At 37.9% G+C, this 13,390-nt stretch overlaps 1 protein-coding gene across 12 annotated transcripts in view; it reads left to right on the top strand.

Annotated features, from left to right (window-relative positions):
- Positions 1–13,390, top strand: part of LOC142342119 (cilia- and flagella-associated protein 46-like) — a 754,419-nt gene that overhangs the window by 278,145 nt on the left and 462,884 nt on the right. The gene's annotated exons all lie outside the window — the stretch shown is intronic.

The raw sequence follows: 13,390 nt of genomic DNA, 5'->3' as shown, positions 1-13,390 counted from the left end.
TTAGGGTTTATTTTGGGTTATGGACTTTCGCAAGCGGAATAAAAAGCGTTTTTAACTTAGTAAAAAGAATTAATTTCTCAAAAATGAGAGAATAACAAAATGATATTTTACAGTAGAATTTAGAGATTTACAGGAGAGATCTCATGATTAGATCAAGGTGGTGATTTGAATTTGGGGATGAAAAAGGACTCAAAAATCAGCTGTATATATACCCATTATCAGTGTGAAAAAGTTAAGATACAAAACTAATCTTAGCACGGTGATTTATAGTGGGGGTCGCAAAGGTTACCCAATATGGTTTGCTTCTGCAAATCAGTCGCAAAGGGAACCATAAATGGAATGCATTTGCACTTTTCTAAGAATTGATTCACACTTCCGGAGATATCATCATCATTTAATACATGTTGAAGATTTTACATCAACTAATCTAACTCTAATAATAGTTATCTAGATTCACCAATTTGAACCGAATATTGATTCTAAGCACCATTTCTTGACGATTCATTTATATAATTTATTTGATCAAAGTCATATTGCTTGTCTTTCTAATCTGGTAAGTCAAACTTTCTTTCTAATTCTCACTACGTTTAAGACTATAGTTTGATCGATATTCTAACACTCCCACTCAGACTTGAGCTGATTGCGTAGAGTCTGTTCCCATCAAAACTGCTCTGAATGTTTCCACTTTCGAAACGGGTGAGGACTTTGTCAAGATGTCAGCTGCCATTTTGTCTGTAGGGACGCAATGAATTGAAATAGTCCCATCCTCCGTCTTGTCCCGGATGAAGTGAAACTTTGTTTCGATGTGCTTGCTCCTTTTGTGCATGACTGGGTTTTGGCAGAGTCTGATACAACTTTGGTTGTCTTCTCCAATTGCTATTGGACGTTTCTGTTGGATGCCAAAATCCTCTAGAAGTTGTTTCAGGTAGAGTGCTTCCTGAACTGCTGCTGCCATGCCCTGATATTTTGCTTCTGATGAAGAAAGAGCAACTGTGGCCTGCTTCTTGACACCCCAGCTGAGTGCTGCGCCACGTCCGTTGAGCTTGAAGTAATAGCCCGTTGTTGATTTTCTGTCGTTCACGTCTCCAGACCAGTCTGCATCACTTTCCCCCACTAAATCATAACTAGCCTCTTTTGTGTAAGTAAGTTTTAAATCTTTTGAGACTTGAAGATATCGCAGAAGTCGTTTTCCGCACATCCAGTGTTGATTGGTAGGTGCATTCATGTGTCTGGACAGAATGTTGACTGTGAACATGATGTCTGGCCTCGTCTGTTTGGCCAGATACAGAAGTGATCCAACCAAGCTTCTGTAGATCCTCTGGTCCACTTCTTCGTCTCCGTTCTGTGCTGTCTGAAGTTTCAAATTCAAATCAGCTGGAGTTCTTGAGGGTTTGCATTGATCCATTTGAAACCGCTCAAGCATTGTTTCTATGTAGCGTTCTTGGTCGACTGTGACTTTGCCCTCTTCTCGTCTGATTCTTAGACCCAGAAACCAGTGTAGTCTCCCTCTGTCTTCCATGTGAAAGGTTGCTTCTAGTGCCTTCTTGACATCAGAGACCACTGTCATACTTCTTGATGCTACTATGATGTCGTCAACCCAGACCAAGATGAAGGTGTGATCCTCTGCCTCTGATCTTGCGAACAAGCAGTGATCGTTCCTGCTTCTGGTAAACCCCTGTCTCAGTAGGAAGTTTGCCAGCTCTTTGTACCAGTTGTTAGCAGCCTGTTTCAAACCATAAATTGATTTATTTAGTCGACATACTAACTCCTCCCCATCTGATCCGCGTTTTACAAACTCCTGTGGCTGTTCCAGATACACTTCTTCCTCGATTGGTGAGTGCAGGAAAGCAGTCTTGACATCAAATTGGTGCATCACATGGCCCTGCTTCGCTGATAGCTGAAGTAGAATCCTGAATGTCTCTGGCTTGCAGGTAGGCGCAAAAGTCTCAAAGTAGTCCAGTCCTTCCACTTGTTTGAAGACTTTCGCCACATAGCGCGCTTTGTATTTGTCCACTTGACCACTGGGTCCCAATTTCACTTTGTAGACCCATTTGCCCGGTATGACGTCCCTGTCTGTGGGTGGTCTCACTAGGTTCCAAGTCTCGTTGTCTTGGAGTGCCTTGACCTCGTCCTTCATTGCCCGGTGCCACTGTTCCCAATCGTCACCTTGCTTGGCTTCTTAGACTGTTTTTGGTTCCACATGGTCGCCCTCAGTCACAGCAAGATGGGTCCTGACTTCTCCAAAAAATTGCGGAACATTCCTTGCTCGTGCCCCTCGTCTGGGCTCTGCTCTGTCCGCGTGTTCCAGTGCATCTTAATTGAAGCCAACTGTCTCTAACTGTGAGAAGTCTTCTGTGTCACTGTCTTCCAGTGACTCTGAGTCTCTGTGACTCCCTCTTGTTGCAGTAGATCCTTCATCTAGTGCTGTTTCTCCAACATCCGAGGCCTCTTGTCTCAGTGTTGTTTCTTGAGTATTCACGCTCCCTGCGTCATGCCACTCCTCCTTTATTGCAGTAGATGTGTCCTGTCGTTCTCTGTTGTCATCGTCTTTATGACCATCATCTAGGTGCCAGATTCCCAGTTCCGACCCATCATCTAGTAGGTCAGCCGTTTCTTAGTTGTCAGGTATTGAGCCCACTTCAGACTCCTTGATGATCACATCTCGAACTGCCATCACCTTGCGTGTGTTGGGTATGTACACCAGGTATCCGTTTTCTCCTTCAGTGTAACCCACAAACTTTCCTTCCAGTGCCTTGGGTTCAAGTTTGCTGACTTCTCTGTCCCTCTTCCTCATGAAGACTGTGCAACCAAATATAGATAATTTACTAATTGGAAGCTTAGGTTTTATACCTCTCATCAGCTCTGCTGGACATTTTTCTTCTCCTCGTCTCACAACCAAGTTTCTGATCCTTGCTGCGTGAAGAATTGCTGTTCCCCACCTCATCTTGGGAAGTCCTGAGTCAATGAGCAAACATCTTGCCATCTCCAGCTGTGTCCTGTTGCACCTCTCAGCTAACCCATTCTGTTGTGGCGTCTCTGGTATGGTCTTCTCCTGTAGAATGCCTGCATCTAAGCAGTACGTCTTGCACTGCTCTGAGAGAAACTCCTTCGCATTGTCTTGCCTCAGCTTCTTGGGCATCCCACACTGAGAACAAATTTCTTCAGGCTGGCCAATGCTTCACTCTTTGCCTTAAGCAATTCCACAAACACAAACTTCGTGTACTGGTCTGCAAACACTATGCAGAACCGGAACCCTGACAGTGACTCTACTTTGAAAGGTCCCGTCACGTCTGTGAACACCCTCTCCAGCTTCTCTTCTGCTTGGGTCTCTGCCACTCTTGGTACTGGAGTCTTTGTGATCTTGGCCAATGCACACACATTGCATACATCATCGAGTTCCCCCACTGTCTCTGGCTTATTCCTGACCACATCCGCTTGATTCAAATGACCCAATCGTCTGTGCCACTTCCTTGCACTGTCAAGTTTCACGCTGTTGGAACTCATCTTGAATTCTAGAACGCTGCAGGGTAAGTAAAACAAATTATTTTCTTGTGTTAGTTTTACCCGAGTTCCCTTCTGGAGTTTCATGCAGCTGTTTCGTCTCTCGAAAGTAAAGCTATGTCCCCACTCCGTGCATCTTCAGACTGATAGGAGGTTTGAAGAATAGTCCGGCACACACAGAACATTTTTGAGTTCGCATTGGAAATCCCCTTTGTTTGATGGTATGCTGATCCTCACACAGCCTCTGCCCACCACTCTGGAAGCCTCTCCGTTGGGATTTCTGACCACTGATTGAATGGGCACAAAGTCCAGGAACGCATCGATGTTCGTCACTATGTGATCTGTACAACCACTGTCCACTAGCATGCCTGCTGTCTTCCACTGGGTAAGAGCTGCCCAGCATTCCTCGTCTGGTGTAGCCAATGTTGGACACATTGCCACTGACTCATGTTTGCCTCCATCTCTTTGTCTCTTGAATGCCCTGTCTAGGTGACCCTTCTCACCACACTTGCTGCATTGTGCTGTCTCTTTCTTTCTGCAGTCCTTGGCAAAGTGTCCAAGGATCCCACACACAAAGCAGTTTCCTTTCTTGGGTCCCTTCTCGAAGTCACGCTTCACTGCCAGTGCCACTGAACCACTTTGTCCCTTGTGTCTCTGCACCGTGCTCTCATGAAAGTTCTGCAGCCTTTTCCTTAACTCTGTGAGGTTCGTTGCCGGGTTGAAGCTTTCCTGTATAACAAAACTTTCATACCTCATTGGCAGACCATTGAGGACCAAAGCGTTGAAGAGGGTCTCTGAGACTGCTTCCCCTGCTTCTTGTAGCCTTGTGAGCAACTCCTGTCCTCTGATGAAGAAGATGTCCAAATCCTCAGAATCCTCGAGCTGCAGTCGAGCAAGCTGTGCCACTAAAGTCACCACTGTCGGCGTCTCCACACTGAAATCTCTCTTGCAAAAGCTTCCAAGCCTTTGCTCCATCTCCAATGCCATCATCTCCCACACAGTCATGTCTCATCAGCATGAGGGTTGTTGCATCTAGAGTCAGTGCCAGATGGCACCACACATTGTTCCGTTTCTCCTTGATGTCTGCAACTTCCTTCTCATATGCATCCTTCAGCACCTTGTGGTTCTTCTTCTCATCATTGGTTGCCCCATTGGCCAGTGGCGGAGGCTCATTGGGTTGCTCCTCTGTCCCTAGTAGTGATTTGTAGAGTCCCTTCGTCTGCATCATCGCCATAAATCTTGTGCTCCAGATTGGAAAGTCCTGTGCCTTTCCTGTGTAGGTCAGCAGCTTCACTGTCCGTTGATCCATTGGAGTTTGAGCAGGCAAAACAGTTGTGAAAAGAAAAGGTACTAAGCAGAAAAGGATTATGACTGTCAACAACAAATTAGTTTTGTTTTGGAAATTAGTTTTATGGCTTAGAAAATTGCTGGGCCCATAACCTTTTGGGTTATGGACTTTCGCAAGCGGAATAAAAAGCGTTTTTAACTAAGTAAAAAGAATTAATTTCTCAAAAATGAGAGAATAACAAAATGATATTTTACAGTAGAATTTAGAGATTTACAGGAGAGATCTCATGATTAGATCAAGATGGTGATTTGAATTTGGGGATGAAAAAGGACTCAAAAATCAGCTGTATATATACCCATTATCAGTGTGAAAAAGTTAAGATACAAAACTAATCTTAGCACGGTGATTTATAGTGGGGGTCGCAAAGGTTACCCAATATGGTTTGCTTCTGCAAATCAGTCGCAAAGGGAACCATAAATGGAATGCATTTGCACTTTTCTAAGAATTGATTCAGACTTCCGGAGATATCATCATCATTTAATACATGTTGGGAAGATTTTACATCAACTAATCTAACTCTAATAATAGTTAACTAGATTCACCAATTTGAACCGAATATTGGTTCTAAGCACCATTTCTTGACGATTCATTTATATAATTTCTTTGATCAAAGTCATATTGCTTGTCTTTCTAATCTGGTAAGTCAAACTTTCTTTCTAATTCTCACTAAGTTTAAGACTATAGTTTGATCGATATTCTAACAGTTTACAGTTCTAGCCTCCCAAGTGTACAATTCACCGAGCAAGGGCGGGTTTTCAGCCAGTTTGCACCCCCATTCCTCTGTCCTCCTCTTCAGACCGGCCGCTCAGTTAACCCCTGCACCCACTCCCATCCGCTTAGAACCCCTAATCCTAGCCTTCCTTAGCCCAAGCTTGCCCGCTACCAACTCTAACTGCTCGGCTGTAGTTTGAGAGCAATTCGCCTGAATTTAGTGGCTTATGTTTTGAGAACTTAAATCTGTTTGACGAAACTATCTGACGAAACGCGTGTCGGTAACACGTTTAAAAGTAGCTTAGTTTGTAATGTATAGTAATTAAAGAACTGATGGTATTATCAAGGTAACAACTTCATTTTGAAATTTTTTGATCCAATATGATTCCCACCAAACTATCTAACATACTAAAGCGGTGAACTTAAATTCTTTTCATTTTGACAAATATTCTACATTGTTGTACATTTTCTGTATAGCTTCTCATTTTGACAAAGTTGACAAGTGACAAGTTGGGAATTTCAGCTTGGCACTCAGAGAAAGCCTAGACACTGCATTTCAAAATAATCACAATGCTTAGACCCTTCATTTCAAAAATTTATCTTTTTTTAAACTTTCTATGATTATCTAACTTAAGTATTAGGATAAATGCTAAAAGCAAACTTATGTGAAAACTTTTCTTTTGTTTTCTATGATTTTATTTCTTAAGGATTTGATTGGGTTTGATTTTTGTGTCCGTCAGAAGAGATATCAGTAAAAAAACGCAATAGCTGACTTTTACCTGGTGGAAAATCACTGACGAGGTTTCAGTCATCACGTGGTACATGTCTGTTGGAAGAAAGCAAACTTTTTTATAGCAATCTGAAATCTTAAACTGCAATTTCAATTCAAATAGAAGTTGTGTTTTTGTTCAAAAACGAACCGAACGAAGTTTAAGGTGAAATATGTAGCGTATTCTGTCAATTAATACAATTTATCCTTTCTAGAAATTTGCAAAGCTTAATGATTGTCATCAGTGCATCAATGATGCCCGATTCATTAGAGAACATCTATGCATTATTATAGACCTTCAATTGTTAAGAGAAGTAAGTGACAAATCAGATTTATCGAAGCAAACCGGTCGATTTTGAGCATCAAAAGAGTGAGAACTGATTTTGTATCTTTATTATTTCCATTAAACAAATATTATTTTCAGTGCAAGCCGAAGGCGCCCAATGCAGCTCAGGAATGGAATATAAATATTTTTTTGTCTTTTTCAAACACTAATGTATACACCTCGATTTTTCAGCAGTAATTACCGAAGCTGGTATTATAGAAAAATCTGCAGTTTTCAATCAGTATGTGGAAATAGGTCTAAATGAAAAAGGTTCCAAATTTTGAAAAGACTAAATTACTAAAGTGAGTTTCTTGTTAAAGTTTTGTTTTGTATCGTATCGTTGTGAAATAAGAAATGGAGTCACTTGTAGTAGTTTATAGGAGAAAGTGAAAACTGGATCAAGTCAAGAGTTAATGTTTCCATCTGATATATAATATTTAAGGGGTTTTTTATTTTTATAACGTGGATTTTTTAAATTCTGTTTACTCAGTTTTTTGGCACAACAATTTAATCACGCGCCATGAACTCAAAGCGCGACTTTTTTTTCTTTACTTGTGCTCTTTAGCATAATTGTTGTTCGTGACTTCACTACTGCTTTCTGTATAGGTTTGTAGTTCAATCATGTGCATTTTTCTGCATGCATAAATTACTCAGTGAATTAACGTCTTCACTCATTTTCGTTCCGACATCAGTTTAGTGGGAGGGAGGTACTATATACTCAAACGGATGTTTTGTTCAGTCAAATTTGACCGATCGATATATTCATCGTATAGTTTTGAGTGGTATCATCTAAAAGTCCATCCAGCGTAGAATATAGAATTAATGATTTTTTGAAGTTAGTTTTTTCCAAGGATTTATGGAAGTAATTAATATGCCCCATTACAATTCTTACAGTAATTATTTATTCGGATTGTAATGGGGCATAATCTTTCTTCAGATTAATTTCGTAATTTTTTTTATGTTAATTACCGGTGAGAATGATTTCAAATCAAGGTTCGATGAATTCATATCCCATTTATACCAAAATGATCTCAATTGAACATAAAACATATTAGGTTTTCAGCATGGCTTCATTGTTTTTTATTGCTTGGCCTATTGTTTTTAAATTTATATTGATTAATAGCCGCCCTCATCTTCTCAGCCGGCTATTATAGCGCTCCTATTTTTTTTTTACTTCGTCGAATAAAAAAATGTTTCGCTTTACCTCATTTTGCCGCCTTTTCAACATTTTGCGTGAAATCTTTTTGACTTCTCTAGGCTAGTTTCTCTCTTCTCTCATTCTGCTAAAAGTGATTTTGAACATCAGTTGCTCAGCAAAGCAATTCAAAATGAACAGTCAGTATAAAAAATTGAAGTCAGAAATAGAAACGGGATAAACCCATAAAGCCCAATTTTAGATGCCCGCTACTTGAACGTCGGTCCTATAAGTATTAGTTACCTCTCTCTAATGCTGATTGTTATTGATAGTAGCCCCTGTAGCCTCTCTCTAAGAAACAGAAGTATGTTCAACTACGAAATGCCATCAAAATAAATCGGACTTAAAAAAATGTTTTTGTACGAAAATCTTTTTTTTTCAATATCTTGTTATTTCAATCCCAGTCATGCTTATTGGAATCAACGGCGGCTATTTTCCGGCAATCTGCCGGGTATGTTTTTTTGTTTTTTGCCTGATTTGTTGTTTGCAGTCTCCTGACTTTGTGTCTTAAATCAATTAAATCCAATTGGCTTCTTAAAGTAGTGCAAATAAAAACATACTATGTTTTCATTTCATATTTGATGGCTGTTGTGACTTTATATATATATATATATATATATATATATAATATATATATATATACATATATATATATATATATATTTAATGTATATATATATATATATATATATATATATATATATATATATATACATATTTAGAAAATAACAGTGATTTTTTGAACTTTACATCCTTTGTTTTCTTTTGTCAACTTGTAGCTTTGATACTACCAGTTTAAAATAACGCAATTTTTGAAGTTTTTTGTTTACTTGACAAATGATCACCTTAATGACAGTTTCAGTTGGCGTTTAAAGAATAAAGAATGGAACATAATTAATATGTTTCTTTTTGTTTTTTGGTTTCGACGGCTGCGATATCGTCCTCGGAAACCTCGTTAGATTTTTATTTTTTAAGAGTATTTGTTGTCCTTGTTGTAGGTCGTCAACATATTCTGGACAATAAAAGATCACTACGCCTTCTCTTTAGATGTATAAATGAACCAATCTATTGATTTCAGTTCATAGCTGGAGACTTCAACAACTTTCAAATTAAACAATTCCAAAGAATGAAAGGATTTTTGAAATAACCCTTTTTTTGTTTTTGATGCTGTCATGCTACCTAGTCTCATTTTCGACAGGTCTTCTCAATTTGTGCTGAAGCATACAACTTTTGTACTGATTTTGTGTTTTAATTATATGCTTTTTAATGTCTCAACAGTTTTAATAGTTTCAATACTGTAGTTTCTGTCTTACTTCTGCCAGTATTTATCTAGTATCTGTGAAGGGAGCTCGTATTACATTTCTAGCAACCTGAAATGACACCGTCATATGTGTTTTGTTTGCAATGAATGGTTTGTTGACTTTGATAATACTCAATTTTAAAAATGTGACTTCTTGATATTTTAGGATGGTTTTTTGTTCCCTTGCCATAATATCACTATAATGAGGAAATCATTTTCGTGTAGACGGAATAGGAATGCGAAATTGAACCTTATTAATGTTTCAGTGAATTGCTTACAGTTCTAACGGCTGTGACACCGTTTTGTTAATTTATTTCAGTTTTGACCTTTTCGTTCTTTTTGTAGTCTTATGCCTTCTTTCTGGATAATGACATGTCTCAATTGCATAAAAAAATGAGTATTTTGAATGATATCATTTCATACCTAATGGTTTTAATACTTAGATTGAATTAATGAATCTTTTAAGTGATTGCAGTTGATACCTAGAAAATAATAGTATTTTAAAAAGGAAAAGTTATTTTTGAGTTTTACCCTTTCTGCTGTTTTGTTGAATTGTTACAGAATTTCATTAAGGCCAGGGCCCATGAATTTTTTTGCAGCACAGTCTAATTTGTACTGTTTGGGTTTTGTCTGATGCTATTTTGATTTTGTTTGTTTTCTTTTAAATATAGACTTTTGGGTGTAATTAATTTCGGTTATCTGAAATCTAAGTTCTTGTCATGTATTTTCGTTAATGGCAGCTGGCATCGGCCATCTAATGCGGCATTGAATTATTCATTTAATGGTTCGCTTAACAGTATTTGAAGTTTTGAAACTTTTCTGTCTCTTCCTCTTTGGGTAGACTATTAAGTCCATAATGGGGATGAGTGGGGTCGATTCTTATGCGCATATGACCGAGCTCCCTTGTGTGAGTCTAAAATCACGATATAAATTGAAAATTTGGTTTGAAAATAAATATAATTTGTTTTTGGCGGAGATTTCATGAGTTCTCTACAGTTTATTATACTGCTCTTGAACGGCTATCTGATAAATGTATTTTTCCAACATTTTTTGGAAACTACAGTTGTTTAGTGTGATTTCCTTATTAAAGCTTTTCCTTATTCTTTATTCCGTGTTCCTTATTTAGTGAATTTATGGTCCCGTAATTAGGGTAATATTAGCTGATAATAAATTTTTGCGCTACTCTTTTCAATTGGGGATTTGATGATATTCCTTGCTGAATTTACGGCCCTATTTTGTGATATCTTAGCTATGCTTGTTGATATTAAGATGAAGCTAACTTATTCTACTATGGAAGCTACTTAAGCTATGAAATCTAACTTAGAAAAATGTAAATCTGGCCACTCTTCTAATATGAGTGAAAACTAAATGGAGACTATTTTCAAGTACATGTGTTTTTGTGGACATGCGCGTTCATTGTTTGAATATACAGCTTTACGTTAGCTTTAAATAAAATTAGATGGGTTGAAAATTTGTATGCTGACTCAATTACGATGCTCCTTGTTTTTTAGAAGAGTCTACTATATTTAACCACTAGTACAGTCAAATGTATTGAGGCATTGATGTTAGTAGGGCTAATTGTCCTGTACCATAGCTGTACCATAGATGTCACACAAATTTTAAGTGATTGACAAAAATCTGATCTCGACTGCGTTACAGTTTACGAAACATCTTTGCAGCACCACAAAAGTTATACGTTGAAATTAAAATCTTAAATTCCTATATCAACTTGTTATTACTGGGTTGTAGAGCTTGTAATTGATTCAGTGAACCACGTTGATTGAACTACGTAAATAAATAACAAAGCCAATTTTTAAGATATAATGTTTTTCTGATCCTACCGAACTATTGCGATGCTTACGTCTTTGTCATTAGTTTTTGATAGATTGGTGTATAAACATTTTAAACAACTGATTCAAAACCAACTCTGCGACGAATAGCATGGTTTTCGCATTGGGCGATCAGCCATAACTCAACTGCTTGTTTATTGCGACAAACTGTATTCTGAGCTAGCGGGCAAAAAGACACCAATATGTTTCCTTGTTATAGCAGGAGCGTTCGACACAATTAACTTCAGAATTATCATCCACAAACTTTCTCAATTTGGTTTTGACAAACAGTTCCTCCTGTTCGTTAAATCGTATCTTTTAGGTACGCAACAACGAGTAGTTTTTTCAAACTTTACTTCGAATTTTGTGAACCTAACCAGTGGACGACCACAAGGGACCACAACAGTGTTTCAGTTCTCGGTTTGTATAAATGATTTACCAGAAATTTTATTAAATGAAAAGTTTTATTGCGGCCGACACAAAAATGGTTGTTTCAAAAACCCATTAAACAATTCCCCAAAATGATATTGATAGTGCTACCACTTGGAGTGAAAAAAACTTTGAGTTTCAATTTCACAAAGTTCAAGTATATGAAATTTTCTCTACAGAATTGCTCTGCCCAAGTATTTTCATTTCAAGCAAGAGAACATCAGTATGAACGGGTAAATTCGATAAGAGATCTTGGCGTAAATTTCTCTCAAAACTTTTCTTAGGACTTCCACTTTGACGTTATTGTAAAGAAAGGTCTCCTGAAGCTAGCTCATATTCGACGAGTTTTGCCTGCTGAAACAAAAGCGAATGTTAAGTGTCTTCTTGTAAAAAGTTATCTACTTTCAGTTCTCTACTATGAATCAAATATTTGTTTCCCCAGTAAAGTTAGACTACAGCGTCTGGGGAAAGTTCACGGAAGATGTGTTAATTGGATCTGTAGAAAATGGAATCTCTCTATGGCTTAAGTCTGATTAACCAAGGTTATTTGCCCATTGGGTACAAGCTGGTCCTCTCAGATCTTCTGTTGAACAAACTACTTGTCGAACCGACAATTCTGAATCCACTTGATTTCTGGGATATCAAATCACGCCACTGCAATACAATGTCCAGTGGCAAAGTGTTGATTTATGCTAGAGAAATTAGATGGAAGCGGTGCAAAGTAAGTTTTTTGTTCGTGTAGCTAAGTATAACAATGCGCTTTCATTCACCTACAATCTTTCCTGGTATACATTCCAAAGAGAAATGACCACATTCTTCGAGGCGGAAGCAATATCTAAGTTTAAATACTACTGCTATCCTTCTGGATAGGATCCATTAGAAAACCTTAATAAAATTGAACTTCCCCAAAGTGGGGCAAAACCAAGATGGTGGTAACCATGATTTGTTTGAATTTATTATTATTATTATTATAAGCATTACATATTGTAGAATTTCATATAATCTAACTTAAACTAGACAGTTGGCAAAAATTTTAATGGTAGAATCACTCTAAAAACAGTTTGATGGTTTGATTTTTGCGCGATTGAGCTGAAATTTGGTAGGTGTCCGCTTGTCTCTACTTTTTTCTCCCTGGTTTATTTGACACCTATAATTTAACACCGTATATATTCACATCTCTGTCATTTAATTCGGCAATTTATTCACCCCCGAAATTGGTTCAACTGCGAAATCTTTATCTATTTCGGCGTCCAAATGAACAATGGGCAAACCTAACGTTCAAAGGTACTAAATAAAGACGAGAGTACTGACTGGCAAGAGCGCGGCAGTAAGCGGCCTGCCTTTGTTTGAAATTGCAGAATAATGACGAATACCGTTTTATAACTTTACGTCTTTGAGTGAAAAAGAACACTTCACAAATGTGACATCTGTTATGTTGGTTGCACTTTGATCTAAATGGGAAATGTTGAAAAGCTGTCTTAGTCTTAAAGGCGGACAAACTGTTGCTTTCGGAATGAAAAGATCTCATGTAAATTTAAAACCTACCTTCAGAGAAAGAGTAAGTGACCTAATTGAATTAAGTGTAACCTTGCTTTTAACAGAGGCTTCGACGTCAGATTTAACGTATTAACAAAAAGCACAAGTTTTTCGAATTCATATTTAAGTCAAATGGCAATTGCGTTTAAGAATGATTATCCGTTTTGTCAAGTTTTATCCCTTTTCAAGCTATCGTGCTTTTTCTTCTTCGGGTTTGGTTTTTCGAGGACCTTCCAACAGTGGACACTTAATATAATTTGACTGAAAATATAAACAAAGATTGTCTATTTTTTCAATAACAAAGCTATCTAGACGCTGTTGATCTACCACAGTGGATTTTTCAACAATAACTAACAGGTTTTGTCCTCTTTCCGCTTGGTTTTTCGAACGCGGGATCGGGGAGCCTTTTAGGAACCATGGGCACTTCCTGGTTTTCTGACAGTAGCT

Source organism: Convolutriloba macropyga, chromosome 1 (assembly GCF_964194025.1).
Source record: "Convolutriloba macropyga chromosome 1, txConMacr16.3, whole genome shotgun sequence".
NCBI lineage: Eukaryota > Metazoa > Xenacoelomorpha > Acoela > Convolutidae > Convolutriloba > Convolutriloba macropyga.
Note: the sequence above shows the minus strand (reverse complement) of the source record. Positions and strands in the feature narration are given on the sequence as shown.